The sequence below is a fragment of the Vespa velutina genome, chromosome 15 (assembly GCF_912470025.1).
Source record: "Vespa velutina chromosome 15, iVesVel2.1, whole genome shotgun sequence".
Classification (NCBI taxonomy): domain Eukaryota; kingdom Metazoa; phylum Arthropoda; class Insecta; order Hymenoptera; family Vespidae; genus Vespa; species Vespa velutina.
The window spans coordinates 3,327,666-3,350,653 of NC_062202.1; the positions used below are offsets into that span (position 1 = coordinate 3,327,666).

Genomic DNA, 22,988 nt, shown 5'->3' on the forward strand with positions numbered 1-22,988 from the left:
TCGATATATATATATATATATATATATATATATATATATATATATATATATATAAAACCGTAGATTCATAGAATAAAGAATTTTATATGATACTTAGGTAGATCATTATGGAGAGTACAATGTGCGTATATTATACCACATCAAAAGGAGAAACTTTAGGAAAAGATAGGATGAGGATCGGCCTCGAGGGTAATTAGCTTCTGAACGTGACAGTCACTTACTGATATACAGCCCTTTCGTGAAAATATATAATATAATATAATATAATATAATATAATATAAGATCCTTTCTTCTTAAATATATATAATATATATATATATATATATATATATATATATATATATATAAAATAAATTGCTGCTAGAGTTACAATAATTTCTAATTTTTTTTAAATGAACATTGAAATAAACATGTATATATATAATACGTGCAAATGTATTAGCGTGGAAATATAGAAATATACATTTTATATATATATATATATATATATATATATATATATATACAAACATAGACACACCATATGTATATAATATATAATATATAATATAAGCATGGTAGTATCCGTAACGTACTTCCACGCTTTCACATAAGGCGTTATAATCTCGTTGCTCTGGGCGACGTCGAATAAAGTACTCACGGTACGCCGGTATAACGCGAGGCACCAACTATTAACTCATTAGTCGAAGTTCTTCGTATTATCGCATTCTCTTTGAGACCGCGCCGGTGTTCTCGTACTTACGCTGCTACCCGCTTGCTTGTGGATTGGATCGAGAAAGGAGCCTGTCGGAGGAAAGGGTGGGAAGAGGGCGTGGGGGAGGAGGAGGAGGAGGAGGAGGAGGAGAAGGGGGAACGGCCTGGGTGGAGGTGATGGCGGCGAATGTTGGAAGAGAGAGAGAGAGAGAAAGAGAGAGGGACGGCATTGGAAACTACGATGGGGTTGGGCGAGTGGGTGGTGGTTGGTGGTAATACGTAAAGGTAGTGGTAAGGGTTTGTATGAGAGAGATAGAACGATAGATACAGTGCACGAGAGAGAGAGAGAGAGAGGGAAAGAAGGAAAGAGAAAGATGTAGCAAAAGGACGAAGAGAAAGATAGATGAAGTTAGATGGAGATAGGTGAGGGAAGGTAGAGAAGGGTGAAGAAGGGTTGCGAGGTGGTTGCACGCCCAGCATTGTTTCGAACAGCCGTGTACACGTACATACATCTATTTGGCACATAGGTAAAGCATCTTAGAGGCCGCGTAGAAGGGAACTCGCCGTCGGCGTTGAGGATGAGAGAGAAAGAGAAGAGAGAGAGAGGGAGAGAGAGAGAGAGAGAGAGAGAGAGAGAGAGAGAGAAAGAGAAAGAGAGAGAAAGGTAGATAGAGAACACCACCGACAGCGCCAGTGCCAACAGCAGTAGCAGTAGCAGAAGCAGTAATAGCAGTAGCATCAGCAGCAGCAGCAGCAGTAGTAGTAGCAGCAATAGCAGTAGAAGCAGTAGCAATAGCAGCAACGGCAGCACCACCAGCCAGCCATCTTGCCACAAACTTGACTCGACCAATCAGCGTCGAGGCTGTGGTCACCGTTGTATCCTCTCTCCCTCTCTTCCTCCCACCCTTTTCTCTTCTCTTCTCTTCTCTTCTCTTCTCTTCGTTTCTCTTCTCTTCTCTTCGCTTCGCTTCTCTTCTCTTCTCTTCGTTTCTCTTCTCTTCTCTTCTCTTCTCCACATGTTCCCTCTCTCTCTCTTTCTCTATGAAAGTGTAGCACCCCCGCAGCACCAGCTGCCAGCCAACCCTTTAATTCTAATCAATTTACTCTTGCGTGAGTCTCAACCTACCCGGCATATCCTACTCTTCACCTCCCCACAACTACTGTTTCCACTCTCCTCTATCTTCTCTCTCTTTCTCTCTCTCTCTCTCTCTCTCTGTTTTCATCCTCTGCCCTTTTCCTCTTCCTTCTCCTTATATTTCCCCTTTTCTTCCTCTTCTTCTTCTTCTTCTTCTTCCTTTTCTTCTTTTTCTTCTTCTTCTTCATCTTCTTCTTCCTCCTCTTCTTTCTCCCAACAGAGCAACCTTTCACCTTCTCAAACGACCCTACTACATTTGATGACGGAACTACTCCTCGTGGACGCTTAGAACTCGTTCTAACCGTCTAAATAATTAGCGTTCGGTGATTAATTGCACCAGGGCTACGTTTACGATTCTCTCTTGTGGCCAATGTTCTTGTTACTTAGCCGAATTACATAGTAATCGATCCGTAAATCCATTTATTGTCACCTTACTTGACATAGTGGATTGGAATTTTCTTTTCTTTTCTTTTCTTTTCTTTTCTTTTCTTTTCTTTTCTTTTCTTTTCTTTCACTTTCTTTACTTTTTTATTCTTCGTCTTTTTTTTTCCTTTCTTTTCTTTTTTTCTTTTTTTTTTTCTTTTTAGTCGGCATTAAAGGGAAGAAAGGGATGATAAAAGGACGTTCACAGGAAATAAATCCTCAATGTCGTACTGATCGCAAATTCGTTTCGGGCACTGGCAGAGAGTAAGACTGGCTTAACGAGAAATTCGATCTCTGGCAAGTGGAAGAACGATCCTATGTTTTCTCTCTCTCTCTCTCTCTCTCTCTCTTTCTCTATCTCTATCTATCTATCTATCTATCTATCTCTCTTTCTTTCTTTCTTTATGTCGACGTATTTCGATGTCTCTGATCGAGTGTGGGGATTCAGGACGACGAAGAGAAATAGGTGGGCAGATCGATTTATTTACGTCGCCGATTGGAACTCGCTCAAGACGTTTTCTTTTCCTTTAATGTTCGTGAATACGCGAAACGATTTTTTCTTCTTCTTTTTTCTTTTTCTTTTTTATTTTTTGTTCTTTTTGTTTCGTTTTTTTAGTAACTTTTAAAAAATATGAAAAGCATTAAGTAAGCAAAGGGTTGATCCCCTTGAGATTTTAACGAAAGAGAGAGAGAGAGAGAGAGAGAGAGAGAGAGAGAATTTTATTTAACTTTGTCTCTAACAAAAAAAGGAAAAAAAGAAGGAAAAGAAAAAAGAAGCACAAAAACGAAATACGATAAGAAATCTTAAATCCAAAAATACATTTTATATAATCGAATGATATAATTCATTAATATCGTTCGCTTTATTTTCGTTCCTTAATTAAATACTGTTTAATAATATCGATTTATAAGTAACGTTTCAATGGATATTCTCATTATTATGAATAAGAAAATATTTTTATAATAAGATTTCTATGATATTGGTATAGTAAAAAATGAGACGAAGGAGAGAGAGAATGATAATGAAAGAAAAATATTAAAAAAAAAAAAAAAAAAAAAAAAAAAAAAAAAAAAAAAAAACCAAAAAAAAAACAAAAAAAAAAGAAGATAAAAAAATAATAAAAAAGTAAAAAAGAAATGGAACGAATATTTTTCCTCGTATATTAAATGTAGAGATGTTGTAAACTCTTTCTCTCTCTCTCTCTCTCTCTCTCTTTCTCAACATGATAGTTCGCAAAAAAAAGAGAGAGAGAGAGAGAGAGAGAGGGAGAAAGAGAGAAAAGACAAGCAAGAAAAAAAGGTACGCTTAAATTAGCGTTAAAAATGATTAAATCGCGTTTCTCTCCGCTCGAAATATCATTAGCCTCGAGCAAACCTTGGGTAGTATTTTCTCGGCTCGTCGTACGTAATAAGCGGCGCGTGCACGTAAAACGAGTTCATCACCCTTTAAAAGTTCTTAAGCACCCCGGTTACGGAGAAAAGTGGGGTGGGTCGGGGGAACGGGTCGGGGGAGGGGAGGGGTTGCTTAAGGTCTTAAGTTCTTGACTTGCTCACCTGTCGATGCGGAATACTTTCCTCCTCGTGAAAGACGTCGTTTCGAATCACGTTTTCGAAAGTCAAAGAAAAGCAAGCTTGCTCCGGTTTAAAGTAGAAAGAAAGAAAGAGAGAGAGAGAAACAGAGAGAGGTATGTAAGAAATTAAAAGAAGCTAGCTAACTAATCGTTGTAAAATGAGTTACCTTCGAAATCGAATGCAAATTTAATGGTATACGTTAACTTTATTTAAAAATGAGAGGGAAAGAAAAAAAAAGAAGAGAGAGAGAGAGAGAGAGAGAGAGAGAGAGAGAGAGAGAGAAAAGGAGAGAAAAAGAGAAATATATTATATATGTAAATAAAATATTAATCAATTCGATATCCTTTCTCTTTTTCAATCATTTCTTTCAACTTCCTTTATCGATGATATATTCGATAATAACGATAAAGTAACTAAGGAAATAAGTGATTCTAATAATAGTGATCGTTTCGGGATAAATCTCTTGATTCGTATGAAATTAGTTAATAAAGCAAACGACTAGCTGTGACTACGTTGCTCCTTTTTGCCTGTTTGGAGATGCACGATTCTGGAAGGACGGACGGACAAGTGGAGAGGAGAAGGAGGGAGTTTCGTCGGAGTGAGGAGGGTGGACGGCGGCGTAGGTAGCAAGGGGGACGGGGTTAGTGAGCAGGGGGAAGAGGGTGAGAGTTTAAATGGGAAAAAGTCTGTATTCTTTCGTGTGGGTGTGCGAGAAACGACGAGGAGGGTTGACTGACTGTGAAAGAGAAAGAGAGAGAGAGAGATAGATAGATAGAGAAATGAGAGGGAAAGAGAGAGAAAGAGGGAGAGAAAGAGAGAGAAAAAGAGGGACAGATCTATCGTGGATGAGAGGAATGGTTGGCCGATCTTTTTAGCAAGGGTGGATCTCTCACAGACGAGTTTGCGACACAACGACGACAACGACGAACGACGACGACGACGACGACGACGATGACGACGACGACAACGACGACGACGACGACGACGGACGACGACGAAGCGTCGAGTGGTTTTCAAGCTAATAAAAAAATTACCCTGCCGCATGAAACTCGACGACGTATAAAACGTCGGTGAACTCGACGATTCAACTACCCCCTCTCACTCTTACCCCCTAAACTCACCTCCGTACTGGCCCCCCCCCTTCCCTTTATCCCTATTCCATGTTGGTTCTCTTGCTATTACAGTCTTTGCTACTCTGGCTATCACCAGCAGCAGTAGCACCACCTCTTCCCTCCCTCTTATCCTTCAATATGGGCCTCATTGAAAGGAATGAAAGACCATAAGAGCTCGTCAAACTTTTGTTTTATTATTAACATGCAAACATATAGAGACACACATACATATATAAATATATATAATATATCTGTGTGTATGTATGAGTATGTGTATGTGTTTTTTTTTGTCTGTATTGTTATAATGTTAATTATAAATTAGAAGCACACATATGAAAGTTAATTTGCCTTTGGGGAATAAAGGAAGAGCAATTTAGATATAGTGATATTAATTCAATTAAAAAAATATTAAGAATAAAAATATTTCACTTTGAAGTATTAAAATTATGGGTGAAAATAATAATTAATTTAGATAATTCGGACTAAAGATATTTTTTAAATCTTCTTTTATATTAATTATATCCGTATTTGTATATATTTGTATGTTATAACGTTTTGTATATATATATATATATATATAAATATGTATGTATGTAAGTACAATCAACGAGGAATTGGATTGTCATCGTTTTAGTTACATTGAAAAATGACGAATAAGAAAAGGAGGTCGTCTTGAATTACAAAGAATCGACTCGTTTGAGGTGCTCCAGTAACTACTGAAATTACAGTATTACCTTCTGGCATTAATTAATGAAGCAAACTCCCTAAGGAAACGCGGACAATTGAAAAAGAGAGGAAAGAAGAAAGAGAGAGAGAGAGAGAGAGAGAGAGAAAGAGAGAGGAATGGTTAAAGGAAGTTCAATATTTGAGCCCTTTTTTTCTCTTCATTGACCGGAACGTGCTACTTTGGTTAAGTATGCCAAGCTGCCAATTTGGAAGGACAAATGATAAAATATATGTATTTCAGTCGACATTGAAGAACAATATTAATATTGATCTTTGACAAATCGAAAGACTCTGTTATTAATGTCTCTCTTCTCTCTCTCTCTCTCTCTCTCTCTCTTTCTCTCTCACACTATAGATGTTCGAAAAATTCTTAATTAAAAGAACAAAAAAGGATAAAAGAAGGAAAGAAAAGAAATGAAAGAAGAAAAACAAAAAAAAAGGAAAAGTAAACCAGAAAAATCATGCCAAAGGCCAAAGAAGAGGGTAAGAAATAGTTGAAGAGATTTTTCCAATCGGAGATTCGGTCAAACGTAATAGCAAAAAAGAAAAAAAAAAAAGAGAAGGAAAGAAAAAGAAGCAAAAAATAAAATCAAAGAAGGAGAAGAAGAATTAAAAGGAGAAGACAAAAAAAAATTAGTAAAAATAGGTGTAGATAGGTTGGTAGATAGGTAGGTAGGTAGGTAGGTAGGTAGATAGATAGATAGGTAGGTAGATAGGTAGATTGGTAAGATAGAAAAAGTTCGCGCGCGAACGAACGAACGAATGAGCGAACGAGCGAACGAGCGAACGAGCGAGCGAATGAACGAGCGAGCGAGCGAGCGAATGAACGAGCGAGCGAGATGAAACGAATCGAGAGAGAAGATGAGAGAAGAGGAGTCGATAAGAGAGGAGTTCGGTGAAAACGAGGAAAACTCGCGCTTGTCGTTTTTCGTTTCGATAATAACACAACGATTCTCGAAATCGTCGTCTGAGTTTTCAGGCCAACCCTCTTGACCGAACACGAGAGAACGAGAAACGTATCTAGGGACTGGCAAATGCAACGACGACGACATCGACATCGACGACGACGACGACGACGACGACGCTGTCGACGTCGACGAAAGAGAGATGGAGAGAAAAAAAAGAGGATGGAAGAAGAAAAAAGAAAGAGAGAGAGAGAAAGAAAGAGAATGGTAGGACGGGCGAGGAGGAGTAGGTAAATTCTAAGCCCGAGATTCTTCATCCGCTTGGGGGAGTGTACCCCTGGTGCTAATTAAAAACCGCACCACGTGTCTTTCCATGCCATGGTTACGAAAAATAAACGGAAAAAGATCTTTTCAACTCTGTCCGCACTCCTGCCCTCCTCCGTTGACTTCCACTTCGTCTTTCTCTCCTTCTTTTTCGCACGTCGTGCTCTCTCTCTCTCTCTCTCTCTCTCACTGACTCACTCTCTCTCTCTTTCTCTAACTTACTCCCTTTCGGAGCACCCTACGCCAGCTTAATTATCGTCCAAGTGTTCTTTAAAGAGCGAATTACACGCTCGATGTTTACCGCACGCTCGAAGCTTTTCATTCGTTTCTTTCTCTCTCTCTCTCTCTCTCTCTCTCTCTTTCTCTCTTACTCTTTTTCTCTCTTCTTATGCCTATTCGTTTCTCTCTTTCTCTCTGTGCTTCCTCTTTCGTTGTTTTACATCTGTATTTCTTTGCACCTTACCAGAGAAAAGAGAGAGAGAGAGAGAAAAAATGAAAAAAAAAACTATATATATATATATATATATATATATATATATATATATATACATATGATCGACTAGCAGCAGTTTTTCTTTTACGCCTTGAAAATTTTTCCCTTCAACAATTTTTCCCGCATCTACTACGTTCTACCGAGTTACGCATCGGTTCGGTACGAACGTGCATTTTAAAAACGTAGAAAAAGCTTTTCGAATAGTGTTATTCTTGATCCTGCAAGCAAACCCACCTACCTTCGCTGATCTTTGCAAGAAACCTTGGGGTGAAAAGGAAGAGAGAAAGGGGAGAATAAGTGAGAGAGAGAGACAGAAAGAAAAAGAGAGAAAAGGAGAGGGAAAGAGAGAGAGAGAGAGAGAGAGGTTGAATTTCTCGAGTGTGCCAGAGGAAATCGCAATTGAAAAGCTCTGCGATTTCGTTCAACTCTGGATTTCCGTGAACGGTTTTCGTTTCTTCTTCTTCTACTTCTTCTTCTTCTTCTTTTACTTTCGAAATTTTCTTTTTCCTCATCGAGAAGCACGATTTACCTCGACCCAACGTATGCTTTTTTGTTTTTCTCTCTCTCTCTCTCTCTCTCTCTGTCGTTTACTCGTTTTCTTGTTCTCTCGTTCTCTTTTTTCGTCTCGTTCCGCAAGCGTCGATTAACGCGAGCCTTCGGTATTGTCCTCGCTCTTACGAATTTCTTCCCTCTCGTCATTTTTCTTTTTCTTTCTTTTTTTTTCTTCTTTTCCTTTTTTTTTCCTTTTATCTCGATGCTCTTGCTTTCCTCTATTTCGACATGCGACGACTCTTCCGTCGAGATATATATATATATATATATATATAGAGAGAGAGAGAGAGAGAGAGAGAGAAAGAGAGAGAGAGAGAGAGAAAAAGAAAAAGAGAGACAAAATGTGATTAGAGGAGAAATTCGTAGGATGGCGGATTTTTCGTATCTTTTCTTATTTTTTTTTTCTTTCTTTCTTTCTTTCTTTTTTCTCTTTTTCTTTCCTTCCTTTCCCCTTCTATTTCGAAGTTATTATATGAACAAGCATACGAAGGTCGAGAAATTCATAACCAAGAGTTTTGTCCGTAAAACCGTGTGAGTTTCTACGTAGGTCGCGTAATAACCCTTCTTCATGATCATTTATTTTTCTTTTACTTTTTCTTTTTCATTATTATTTTTATTATTATTAATATTATTACTATTATTATTATTATTATTATTATTATTATTATTTTTATTATTATTATTCTCGAAGGAACGATTTGCTATCGCCAATAGTCGCAGAAAAATAACATCAAATAGTATATCGACGACGGTGATGAAGAAAATAAATATATCTAATGTATTATTGATCTAACCAATCAGAAAAATTTATAATAAATTTCTCAAGCCCCAGGTCAAACTCGTCGTCTCTGAGGGACTCATAGGGACTCCCTTTTCCAGTCACTTCCGATAGGATATCTCTGGGTTGCTCCATCGATTCGACATCATCGTGACAAAAGAACGGAATGGAAAATAAGAAAGAGAGAGAGAGAGAGAGAGAGAGAGAGAGACAGAGAGAGACAGAAAGAGAGAAGTCCGATGAACGAAGCTTTTAGCTCAAAGAAGAAAGAAAAAGAGAGAAAGAGAAAGAGAGAGAGAGAGAGACGGGGGAAGGGAGAAAGAGAAATGCACCCCTCAAGTCCGTCCTGTTTTCTCGTTTCGCCCTCCATTCGATTTTCCACCATTTCCCGATCGTCCGCTCCTCCCTCGAACGTCTCGTCCATTTCCATCAGTCTTCGGTGACGTTTATACTTTCGTGAACGGACCCCTGGGCTCTCTTTCTCTCTTTCTCTCTCTCTCTCTCTCATCTATCTATCTCTATCTCTTTATCTCTACCTATCTTTCTCTTTCTCACTTTTTCTTGAGGGTGGTACTGATCGAGGGTAAGCATCTTTGAGACGTATCTTAAGATGAGAAAGAATGAACGAATGGATGGATGGATGGATGGATGGATGAAAAAGAAGAAGAAGAAGATGAAGAAGAAGAAGAAGAAGAAGATGGTGGAGGCTACATAGGGTAAAAGACGAAGAGAGAGAGAGAGAGAGAAAGAGATGGTAACGGCCACCATCGGTCGGGGTTGAAGTTACCCTCGAGAGAAGGGTCTTCTACTGATATATTGCTTCACCCGCAACCCTCATGCGCCCTAAACCATCCCTTACAGCCGCCATCTTGAGGGAGTCCCACCTACTCTTCCAATCTCTCTTTCTCTCTTATTCGCATTGGCTGTGGCCTACACACACACACGCACACATACACATGTAAATGCATATATATATGTATATATGTATATATGTATATTCCACCACCCACGATCGAAAATCCCGTTAGACTTATACGAGCTTAGCCCGTCCATTTTGACGAGGGAGTGCGTGCCATCTCTCCTTCCCTTTCGTCAAACTTTCCGACGCTTTCTTCTTCTACCACCTCTTCCATCTCTTTCTCTTCTTCTACTTCTTCTTCTTTTTCTTCTATTTTTCTTTTTTTTTTTTTTTCACCCTCCATCCTTAAGCGAAGGCACGTTATCTTTTTTTTCTTCTTTTTCCTTCTTTTCTTTTCTTTTTTTTTTTTTTTTTCTTTTATCTTTCTCTTTTTTCTTCACATTGCCTTGCCAAATGTCGCAGGATATTTTCCTTCATTCCCTTTGACTAACTTTTTCTTTTCTTTTTTCTTTTTTTTTTCTTTTTTTTTTTTTTTTCATTTCTCTCTTTTTCAATCATATCGACGAATCAAGCGTAATATTCGAAAAATAATGTAAGCGAAAAAATACGCGATTTTCAATGAGAATTCTAATTATCAACGTCCTTTAATAGATTTTATTTTATTTTGTTTTTGCTATCGTTCGAATGTAAATAATTATTTGTTGGACGTTTATGTAGGGGGAAAAAAAATATTGACCGAAATGCGTTACCCTTTTTTTTTTTTTTTTTTTTTTTTTTTTTTTTTTTTTTTAAGAGAAAGAGAGAGACTATCTCGTTATAATTGGAATCGTTTACGTTTCAGAGAAATTAGAATAATCCGACGCGCGGAACAAAAGGAGATTTAATCACCGATAGAGAATCACCATAGGAGTTTGATGCTTCGAATAAATCCATTCCGTTGAATCTTGTATATTCCATTTATGTGATATAAGTTGATGCCATATCGCCTTTTAATTTTCTGATTTCTTTTTTTAACGTTTTACAAGGTAATGATTGTCAACGATCTGAAAACAAAAAAAAAAAGAAAAACCAATAGATATTTAAATCATTATCGTAGATAATTATAATTCTTTTAAGATTTTAACAGTTTCTTTTTATATTTCGTTGAGACGATAAATGAATTATAATTACAAAAAAAAAAAAAAAGAAAAAGAAAAGAAAAGAAAAAGAAAAATATAATAACACGATAGACAATGAGAAACTAAATAATGGGAGTCATTTAAAAGTAACGATATAGAAAAAAAAAAAAAGGACATTATAAATTATTCCAAAATCAATATAAATAAAACCAAATAAAATTGTTTAAATTAGAAAGAAATATGTACGATCAGTCAGGCGTTATCTCGTTGGTGTGAAAATTTTCCTTTGGTGTTTCGAGTTTATTCCTGGAATTTCACTAGGGGGTTGATAAGTCAGTAAATACTATCGTACCATTTGCAAACCCCTCGAACATCATGACCAAAAGGTTGGTCCATCTTCCCTAAGGTATGGGGAAAAGTTGAAAGTGCATTTTTCGAAGTCCTCGCGTGCTCAGAGGATTTACCCTCTCTGAAGACAGAACGGGGTGAGAAGAGATGGGCGGAGGATAGGAGGGGTGGTGGAGGTTTGAGAGGGGAGGACTCTCTCTTCTGTACTTCGCATTCTCCCACATTGTCGTAGGATTTGATTATGCAAAGCAGAAGCGCGCTGGCAGTAGCATCACCACTACCACTACAACTACACCACTACCATCACCATCACTATCACCACACTATCAAACCGTTTCCGTGTTTTCCTTCATTTTCTTTCTTCTTTCCTTTTCCTTATCCTTTCTTCCTCTTCCTCTTCCTCTTCCTCTTTTCCTCTTCTTCTTCTTCTTCTTCTTTTTCTTCTGTTTCTTTTCTTTTTCTTTCTATGTGCCACTCTTGAGCACGTACACAGTTCGACCAGTCAAATTGCCAACTCTTGATGGCGACGCCATCGACCATTAAGGATTCCGACGTTATTGAAACAAAATTATTCTTGATGCTCTTTTACCGATCCCATAAAAAAAAAAAAAAAAGAAAAAAAAAAAAGAACTTTGAATCTATTATTGGTTGAATTTTATCAATGGAACGAATGAAAATTATGACGATTAGTTTCTTTATTTTTTTTTCTTTCTTTTTTCTTCTTGTTTTTCTTTCTCTCTCTTTTTCTTTTTTTTTTTTTTTTTTTTTTTTTTTTTTTGCGTTTTTCTTAATTCGCCTGTCAATTCAGTCGACGTAGTTTTCGGTGTTCCTAGATAAACATTAAAAAAAGAAAAATAAATAAATAAATAAGATATGTGTCAGAATTGTATTTTTATTTTCGTCGTTCGGATTTTAAATTAGGTACGTACGTACATACATACATAAAGTATATAACTCGGGTCAATATCAATCACCGATTTATGTATGTATGTACATATATATATATATATATATATATATATATATATATATATATATACGCATGTGTACTATATCTTTCGTTAAGGTTCCAACCAATAAGCCGTATTTAAATTTCAAGATATCCGAAAGGCAAACTCGTTCGTAACTTTTCCCTCGTATTTCTCCAACGTGAACGTTTCGATAAAATCCGAACGAAGACGATATCAAGTCGGTAGGCACTGAGCTTAGGTAGACAGATACGTCACTGGATTTGAATACTGTCGATTTTCGATTGTTGCAGATCACGCACGAGGAACGTGTCAAACTGTACCAACGATCGTTCGACAACGTTCATGCTATCGAAGAAAGGAAAACACTGAGATAGAAAGAGAGAAAAACAGAGAGAGAGAGAGAGAGAGAGAGAGAGAGAAAACAAAATCAAAAGGATAGAAAGAGAGAGAGAGAGAGAGAGGAAGAAAGAAAAGAAAAGATGTATATAATTTGGGACCCTGCCGGCAGCTGCGTGGGTCCCGATATGCAAAAAAGGGGTTGCTACCAGGAATTAGAATATCCTCGCGGTCTCATTTGAATTTCAATTTTGCTTTCTCTCTCTCTCTCTGTCTCTCTCTCTCTCTCTCTCTTTTTCTCTCTACACGGACACTTTTCGATAGTGTCTAACCCCCAAGGGATCTCGAGTAGGTATCTGCCTACCTAGGATTCTCAGGTAACTACCAATGTAAAAAGGGTTGCGTACGAAAAGCATAAGAGAAGGAGAGAGAAATGGATAGAGAAAATTCGTGAAGGGGGATAGAAAAAGCAGAGCACACGGCGTCCCATTAAAAAATTCGTTTGCTACCTGAACGGGTATACATATATATATATATATATATATATATATATATATATATATATATGCGTGGCATACCTCATTAGAGCCGCGTTAAACTCTAAATCCGGGACAACGGTGTTCTACCCTCTTCTACTACCCTCTCTTTCTCTCTGTCTGTAGTTTCTCATCTATGGATAACGAAAAGTGTAACGTTGACGTTTACATGTCGATCGAAATAAAATCATTTTCATTTCGATTTATTATTTTATTTGACAAATTCGAAGAGAATAATATCGAAATCTCTATGTACGTCGTCCTTTCATTTCTTCTTCTTTCGTACTTTTTTACTTTCTTACTTTCGTCTTTTTCTTTTTTCCCATTTTTTATATCATCTTTATCCTTGCGAAATATAGATTAAAAAAGATTCGATAATCATTCGTTTTTCTTTTTTTTTTTTTCCTTTTTTTTTTTCTTTTTTTTTTTTATTTCTTTTTAAAAACCTATATTATAAAACGTTCCGAAGGAGACGCGACCCAACCATCCATCCACCAAACCACCCACTTAACAATGCCCTCCTCGGTATAGTTTTCGAAGAAATAAGAAGATCGAATATGTACGCCATCGTTGTTTCTTCAGGAGAAGAAGACGATGGAGCTCGTTGAAGTTCCGTCGTGTGTAACGAAGAAACATGGCTCTCCTGTGCGATAGTAGTAGAAGCAGCTTTGCAGTTCGCCATTCTCGTATCGTCGTGGCATGCACGCGCGTAAAGAGACACGCGGAAAGGGAGTGCCAGGAAGAGATGGTAACGGGAAGAGAAAGAGAGGAGGAGCAAGAAGAAGAAGAGAAGGAGGAGGAGGAGGAGGAGGAGGAGGAAAAGGAGAAGGATGACGAGGAGAGGTTGAGAAGGGAGTGTGTTAGAGGATAAGACGAGAAGCCATAGCCCGAGGCCTTTCCTTCTGTACAGGAGAGGACGTCCTATATGTTCATCTCTTTCTACTTGAGTGTACAGTAGGTATTAAAGACCGAGAGAGATAAAGAGATATAAAGAGATAGAGAGAGAGAGAGAGAGAGAGAGAAAGAGAGATTAACATCACTCCTCCCACTAGTTTCCTTTTCCATTCGTGGGCCCTACAAGAAACCACCTAGCCACCCTTATTTTCAACGATAAAGCCAACGATTTCGATTGGTCGGCCCCCGGCTGTGATTTCGAGATCGCTCATACGCGTATATTTTTCCGGATTTAGAATATAGAACGAGAAAGAGATAGATAGAAAGAGAGAGAGAGAGAGTGTGTGTGTGTGTGTGTGTGTGTGTATGTAGGGTGTAACTCGAATCGAGAGAAAAGGAGACATTTATCGTCCTTTCGCGTAAGCTCGATTTCCTCGGTGACACTGAGAAAAATCTGAAAATGTCTCTCCTTTCTCCCTTTTAGATTTCTTTCCTTCTTTCTTCTACTTCTTCTTCGTTTACATCCCCTTCTCTCTCTCTCTCTCTCTCTCTCTCTGTCTCTCTCTCTTTCTCTTTCTCTCTTTCTCTTTCTCTGTTTCCCTATTGCACACCTGTACGTCTTGTCTTCGTCGCGAATTCGGACATTTATACGCGTTGCCTATAACTTTTCAATATGTATTAAAGCATTTTTCTACGACTCACACAAGAATCACATTGCTAGGTGTATATATATTTATATATATATATATATATATATATATATATATATCGCGCGTAGTATCTCGATATCGAAGATTTATATCGGCTTTAGATTTCTTAAAGTCAACGTGTCTCGCGAGAGACGTCGTCTTTTTCTTTTGGAAACTCTCATAAAACGCTTGCCGTTCTCGAAGAGAGAGAAAGAGAGAGAGGGAAAGAGAGAGAGAGAGAGAGAGAGAGAGAGAGAGAGAGAAAGAGAGAGAAAGAAAGAGAAGGAAAAAAAAGAAAGATTTTCTCATTCTCGGCGAGTAGATTCGATCCGTCGATTACTTGATCCAACTACTACTACCATAACTACTACTACTACTATCTAACATTATTATTTCTACTACCACCACTAACAGCAACGCCGTCACACTTTACTATAACTTACACGAGTAGTTCTCATCGGCACGCTAAAGATTTCCAAGAGTTTTCCCCCTTCCACCCCTTTACGTCGTAAAACTTTCGCGAGCCTTTCCAAGGAAGATTTACAAGGTAAAATTTTAGGGATTCCAAAAGTGCGAGAGCCAGATTCTTGGCGGTAACTGTACGCAAGGAGGTAACGTCAGGTCCGTCAAGAAACTCGTGTGGCTTAGCAAGTGTAAGAGATAGAGAGAGAGAGAGAGATAGATGGATAGATAGATAGATATATAGATAGACAGATAGATAGTTATAGATAGAGATAGATAGTGTTAGAGAGAGAGAGAGAGAGAGAGAGAGAGAGAGAGAGAAAGAGAGAGAAATCGTATATGGACTGTGAGTTTACTGTAGTCGTCGTCGTCGTCGTCTTCGTCGTCGAGAATGTCGACGGCATACGAGAATGAGAGAGATAGAGATAGACGACGACGACAACGACGACGACGACGACGACGACGACGACGACGACGACGACGACGACGACGACGACGGAGAAAATTTGGACCATCATAGATGTGCTCGTTCCCGGACGTGGAGCATCGTTCGTGGCACGTCTTGCAGTGGCTGCACGCCTGGAAAGTTCTGCCCAAGCTCCCTCTCTACCCGACCTACACCCTCGACTCAATCCCCCCTTCCTCTTTCCACCGCCATACCATCCCCCAACCCTCCTAACCCCCAACCCTCTCCCCCTCCCTCCCTCTCGCCGCCACGTAGCCCCGGGGATTTTGGTTAGAATATTGAATCTCGCAGAGTGGAGGCGCTGTAACGAGCACACACCACCACGAGCCAGCCCGACCAACGTTTCGTATCCTCCTCTCTCACTCCTCTTTCCTTTTACCAAGAGGACGGGCATACCGGGGTCGTGGCTTACGAATGAAATAATCTACTTCCTCTCGTGGAATAACATACGTTTGGATAGGTAACATTTAAGGAATAAGACTTACGACGATCACTTTCTATCGTTCTATGATATGATTTTTAATCGATTTAATGCAAATCTCATGATTTATGATAATTGATTAATGATTGATTAGCAACGTTAACAAATTGATATTGCCGTCTAATTGATTGAACTTTTTATAATCAGCTCGAAATCATTACTTTTGTTTTTGTTTTTTTTTTCTTCTCTCTCTCCCTCTCTCTTTTTTTTTTTTCATTATACGTAGGAGATAAGCGTAATTATATTAACAAAGGATTCTCCGATAAAGTTGATAATTTGTAAACGTAGAAAGAATTATGTTAGATATTATCTTTATCTTCCGAACGGACATCCACTTTTCACTGTGGATATTTATAAATGAGTAGCAATAAGTAGTAATGGGTCAATTGTACGGACCGTTCAAGAGTTTTTCTTTTTCTCTTTTTCTCTTTATCTTCGTTCTAATATCGCGTACTTTAATTATTTTAAAATTAACATGAAAAGAACGATCATCGAGGTAAATGAAATTGAACGTAAATTATTATCCGATAATAAGATCGCAGATATGTAATTGCGATCAATTATTTGTGATATTTATCATTCAAAATCAATAGAATTAATTCGCTTTCTCATGTGAGATCGTTGATTGAACAAAATTGGATGTGAAAAAAAAAAAAAGAAAAGAAAAGAAAGGAAAAAGAAAATGTAAAAGAGAAAACAAGGAAATAATAAAAGGAAAGCATAAAATTTAATTTTAATGAAGCATAAGCGTGACCAGTTTGTTACTCAATGCAAAAACGAAGAAATAGATATAGCGAAAAGTTTCGTGGACAGTTTATATGATATACGAGGGTCAGGCCATGTTTCCGCCTGTTTTGACCACCGAAGAGGTTAGGGCCGGGCCGCACGCCCAAGGTCAACGGATGACCCAACTAGGGCACACCGGTCATGCCCTGAAATTTGGCGCAAAAGGGGACACCAGCACGCGCCCATCCTTTTATAGGCAAACGAAAAAACGGGACTGGCTACTCGTGCCTGGCTCATCCTACTGGTCAAAGAAGTCCAAATTATCGGGACACATTCGGAGAGTGGTTCGTATCCTTCGAAGAGTGGTTGGTAGATATATATGTATATATATCAACATATCGTAGGTACTTTCTCTCTCTCTTTCTCTCTCTCTTTTTCTCTCTCTCTCTCTCTCTCTCTCTGTTTCTCTCTCTGTCTCGCTCTCTCTTTTTTTCACCAATGAAATATGGGTCGTGGTAGAACTTTTCAACGATCTTGTACCGGATCGAAACTATTGTGTATATATATATATATATATATATATATATATATATATATATATATATATATATATATATATATACGAATGGCCATCACTTGCACGCCATTTTCAAAGAGATTCGAGTTATACCGTTGCTCTCTCAACTCACCAATCACGTTAAAGTCACTCTCTTTTTCTCTCTCTGTCTCTCTTTCTCTCTCTTTCTTTCTTTTCTTTTCTTTTTCCCTTAAAGTATCGAATTTTTGACGACTTCATTAAAAGCGTAACATCAAAAGTCCCTATCCTAGAAATTTCTTTCGTCGTACAATACTAGATGGTCGAAGTAAGTATTTTCGAATCTTATCGAGGGAAAAAAAAAAAGTCTCTTTCTTGTCGTCTCGTTCGATCTCCAACAATACGTTATCGCTCGGTTAGCTTCGAAGTTGAGACGATGTATACATCATCGTCGATATTATGTAAAAAAGAGCGCGCATTACGCGAAGTCGTGCACGCCGATAGATTTTCTACTGTATGCTCGTGTACAATACACAGCAAGATGTATGCGTGTGTATATATATATATACATACCAACATAAACGTACGCACATATATATATATGTATGTATGTGTGTGTGTAAAAGAAAAAGAGAGAGAGAGAGAGAGAGAGAGAGAGAGTATATCGACGGCAAAATAAGGGATCGCTGTGGGAGGGTGTCTTTACACGAGGGATGCTTCGCGAAGCCATAGACGTTCCGTTGCTCTCCATCCATCCGTCCTCGTCCGCACGACGAGAACCACCACCACCACCGCCACCACCACCACCTCCTCCACCACCACCACCACCACCACCACCACCACCATCAGCATCACCACCACCACCTACCACCTACCACCTACCACCCTACTACCTACCTATCTACCCCCAACACACGCCGCTCTCCCGCTTACTCGCCACCCCTCGATATTAAAAATTTCAATATCCTAGCCCCAGGGGTGGAAAACACATAATGTATTCAGGTGACGTCCCGGCCATTCTATCGGCGAGAAAAACGTACAGTTTTTCGAGGAATCGAATCCCTTCTTTTCTATACCACGAGTCATTTCTCTCTCTCTCTCTCGCGTTCGCGTTCATGTTCGCGCTCTTTCTCTCTCTCTCTCTCTCTCTCTCTTTCCTCTTTCTCTACGCGTAACTCTCCTCTTTCTCCTTTTTATTTATTTTAACATTTTTATCAAGCGAATTCCCTGAAGCAGATGGAAGATCTTTCTCTCTCTTTCTCTCTCTCTCTCTCTCTCACACACACACACGTATGTGTAAAACAAGAGAGATGACTCGTTATCTGACATGGTGTTCGAGGTCCCCTGATATTACTTGTAAACGAGAGAGGAAAAGAGAAAGAAAAGAGAAAAAAGAAAATAAAAAGTAACGAAAAAATGAAAACGAAAATAACGTAGAAATAAAGTTAAGAACAAAAAAAAGAAGGATAAAAAAAGAAAAAGAGAAAGAAAAAAAAGAACGAGATACGAGCGATAAGTATGTATGTTACGCGATAGATTCTGATTACAAGTTTGTACGAATGAAAACACGAGGATTGAGGGAAAAGCGGGGGTAGGTTTGAATTCTTTCGAAAGAAGCGGACAATTTCACCCTCTTTCTCTCTCTTTCCCTTTCGATCGAACTTCCGTCTGGCTACGAAAAGAAATTCGATCATCGACAACCACTGAGGAACTTCCTGTCGGTGGAACGGCGTTAACGGGGAAGATACGATTTCGTTCCACTTGCACACACACTCTCTCTCTCTCTCTCTCTCTCTCTCTCTCTCTCTCTTTCTCTATCTCTCTCTATCTCTCTCTTCCTACGCGTATCCGGTGTGCCGATAAGACAGAAGGGGGATGGAATCGGTGAGAGAGAGGGAGGAGTTAGGAGGAAGGTATAGAGTAAGAGGACGAAACAAAGAGAAATTGGCGGAAAGCGAGTCTGTGAGATCGAAAGAAGGACTACGAGGGGTTGAGAGGGTAGAGTGAACGAACGTTTGCGGACCATGGGTCTAAACAACTTAACGATAAAATTTATAGTTCCGTAGCACGCCCACCACCACCCTTAGAAACCCTTCGGGTGGTTCGTTCGGGATGCTCGCTATGGAGGTGGAGACGAAAGAGAAGGAGGAGGAGGAGGAGGAGGTGGTGCTGGAGCTGGTGCTAGTAGTGGTGGCAGTGTTGATGGTGGTAGTGGCGATGGTGGTGGTGGCGGTGCGGAGGAGGACTCGACTGTGCACGGGACGAAGACAGGAAAGAGAGAGAGAGAGAGAGAGAGAGAGAAAGAGAGAGAAAGAGAGAAGGAGAGAGAGGGTAGAAGGGACCTCAGCCGTACATAGGAGGTCTCTTGTACAGGACTTTTACCCTGCAGAGTTGCGTCGTAATTTATGGATGCCGTTCCCTTATCCGCAGGATACGAACTCCACTCTCCCCACACGTTTGCTGTCCCTCTATCGATCCTATATAACACGAGGCAACGGGTGTCCGCAAAATAACCTTTCCTCCCGATCACGATTATTATAAACATTTCGTTATTGTTGTCGAAATCGTCAATGAAATTTAGGGGATTGCTTTTGTTGTTTCTTTTTTTTTCTTTTTTGTTGTTTCCTCTTCCTCTTTTTCTTTTTTTTTTTTTTTACGGATTACAAAGAAAGATGAAATCGATCGAATGAAAAGAGAATAATTTGATTGCGATTAATTTCGATTATATCTGTCGATGATAATTCTCACGATTGTGCTTGATATCGAACGAGGGAAAATGATTAAAAATATTTCCCTCCACTCGCATTCTCCCCACTCTCTAACACACACACCCCCCCACCATCTACCCATCCGTATTAGATCGAGGGACACTGTAACAAATGAAAATAATACGATATAATTAGAACTCGTTTATATATCGATGTTAAGCTTCGATCATGGATATTTGTTATAGATCATAGTATCACCCGTTAGGTGGTGAAACACACCCTGTACAGAAATGCTTGGTTTGCCGGTGCGCTGGCGTGCTCTTATATATACGTGCAGAAGGTAGCAAAAGCTCGTGTGTCCGTAACCCGTGTGTATGCGGGCGTGGGAGCGCGTGTATACGTGCGTACATGTGTACGTGTGTGCGTGCGTGTATATATATATATATATGTGCGCGCGAGCGTGTGTCTGTGTGTGTCTGTGTGTAGTCCACCCTCGAGGGAACGTAGTGCCATGGAGAGAGGATGAGGGATGGAAAGAGGGAGAAGAAGAAGAGAGGAGATGGTGGAAGAGGACGAAGAGAAAGAGGAGGAGGAGGAGAAAGAGACGGAGGAAGAGGAGAATGGCGAAAACGAGAGAGAGAGGGAAAGAGGTATAGTACGTAGAGGCCCGTCTTATATTGATTTCTGTCCACGCCACCCCCAGCGGGTCTCTCCTCAAGCCCTGCGAGTCAGGCTACGCTACGGGTAGGAGGTGGCAGCAGGTGTGGGTGAGTGAAAGAGAGAGAGAGGGAGAAAGAGAGAGAGAGAGAGAGAGAGAGGGAAAGAGCTCGCCGCACTTTCGACGGGAGAAGCCCTCGGGGGTGGCACTCTGTCACATTCAACCCCCGACCGCCGTCGGCAGCCCCCCATTCAAATAACAGGCATCGCTGCTTTGGGATGGAGAACGTGGATGGGGTAGCAGAGTGAGAGAAAAAGAGAGAGAGAGAGAGAGAGAGAAAGAAGTGGTGGTAGTGGGGTGATTTGCGTGGTATGGGGTGGACGACGTCGACGACGACGACGACGGCGGGACGACGACGACGCCGATGGAACGAGCCGAAGGAGGGTGGACCGGGGGTGAGTTTCGTCCGGCCGAAGCACACCTCGATCGATTGGGCTTGTCCAAGGGGTGGAAGAGCCTCCTCCTACTTATCCTCTCTCTCTCTCTCTCTCTCTCTTCTGTTCTCTTCTAACTCGACTTCACGTGCGCGCGCGCGTGTGCGTGCGTGTGTATATATATGCGCGTCTCTTCTCTTCTCTTCCCTTTCTCTCTCTCTCTCTCTCTCTCTCTCTCTCTCTCTCTCTCTCTCTCTCTTTCTCTTGCTCGTACGTACGTGCATGCCAAGGGGTTACCATGGCAACTCACCCTCAGCGCGGGGGTGAAACGCCATTGGCCGGCGCAAGGGCCTCGACCGATCGTGGCACATCCCTACACATACGCGCGCGCGTGTACTCTAGATAAAGGGAGACAGAGAGAGAATGGAGTGCGCGCACGTGCACGTGCATTCGCGCTCGCCACTTTTATTTCCGTACTCCTCTGTCCACGACGACGACGATGACGACGACGACGACGACGACGACGACGACAACAGGGGATGGAAGAGGACAGATATTCTCTCTCTCTCTCTCTCTCTCTCTCACTCTCTTTCTTTCTCTATCTATCTATCTACCTATCTCTATCTTTCTCTCTCTTTCTATATGAGATCTCTCGCTTTTCCTATGGCTGCTGCTACTACTGTGAGAGTCTCTGCCATCGGTTCGACTTATTTTCGATAACCACCACCACCACCACCACCACCACCACCTCCAGCACCTCCAGTACCGTCACCGCCACCGTTACCGATCGACTCGTCCGTGATGAAATCTTCATGCTTTTTACGCTCGAACGTTTTTTTTTTTTCTTTCTGTTTCTTTCTTTCCTTCCCCCTTTTTCCTTTTTTCCTTTCTCCTCTTTTCTTTTTTCTTTTATTTCTTTTTTTTTTTTTCTTTCTCGCATTTATTTTTCTCTTTAGAAAACTTTCCCGTCCCGCTGTTCTCGTTTCTACATTTACATAACATATCGAAAACCAATCGAAAATAGGGTGTCTTTATTATTCCTTATAAATATTCATTATTCAAATGAATGTATTAATGTGCGTTAATATAATACAAGTACGAATGTGCGCTGGTACGCATTTTTTGTTTTCTTCCTTTTGTTGTTTTTATTTCATTGTTCTTCTTTTTTCTTTATTCTGTTTTCTTTTTTTTTTTTTTCTTTTCTTTTTTCCTTTTGTTTTTTTCCTTTTTTAGGAGAAAATGATTTAACATATCGTTATTAGAACACGACGTCTCAAGATCGTGTTATAATAATCGTTTGTATGAAACAAATATTTTTACTCGAGTATCCTCGATTCTTTTTCTTTCTCGTCGTTTGATTTCTCTTGTTTTTTTTCTTTTTCTTTTTTTCTTTCTCTCTCTCTCTCTCTCTCTCTCTCTCTCTCTCTCTTTCTCTTTGCCTAATTCTACAACTATGTAAGTGGAGAAAGAAACTTTATATAAACTTCAGGACGACCAAGTTCGTTTATCTCGTAGAAATTCCACGGGGACTTTTCGTTGCTTTAAAATCGGACCAATTCTATCCGTGTTCCTTCAGTTTTATGGACTCAATAAAATGGAAACATACACGAGGATGCAGCCATAAATTTCGTGACACTTTGTCTCTCTCTCTCTCTCTCTCTCTCTATCTCTCTCTCTCTAGCTCTCTAGCTCTCTATCTCTCTTTTCCTCTTATTCCTTCCTTTTACGAATCTCTTGTTTACATTACAGATTTTTCTTTAAATCTCTGATCCTTCGAAAATTTTACCTCAAATATATTAAAGTAGATATATAAAAGAAAAAGAAAAAAAATTTGTATATATATATATATATATATATATATATACTACAAATAAAAATAAAATATATAACTTATAATAATATATAAATGATATATAAATATATATATGATAATTATATAAAATAATATAATCTCTCTCTCTCTCTCTCTCTCTTTCTATATATATATATATATATATATATATATATATATATATGTATATATATAAATATAAATAAAAAGAAAGAAAAAAAG

At 39.3% G+C, this 22,988-nt stretch overlaps 1 long non-coding RNA gene across 1 annotated transcript in view; it reads right to left on the reverse strand.

The window, feature by feature from the left end:
- Nucleotides 1–7,459: 7,459 nt before the first annotated feature.
- Nucleotides 7,460–22,988, reverse strand: part of LOC124954324 — a 40,008-nt gene continuing 24,479 nt past the window's right edge. The window contains exons 2-3 of the long non-coding RNA XR_007102517.1: nucleotides 11,044–11,868; nucleotides 7,460–10,616 (exon numbers count right to left, since the gene is read on the reverse strand). This is a non-coding gene — a long non-coding RNA (uncharacterized LOC124954324). The remainder of the gene's footprint in view (nucleotides 10,617–11,043; nucleotides 11,869–22,988) is intronic.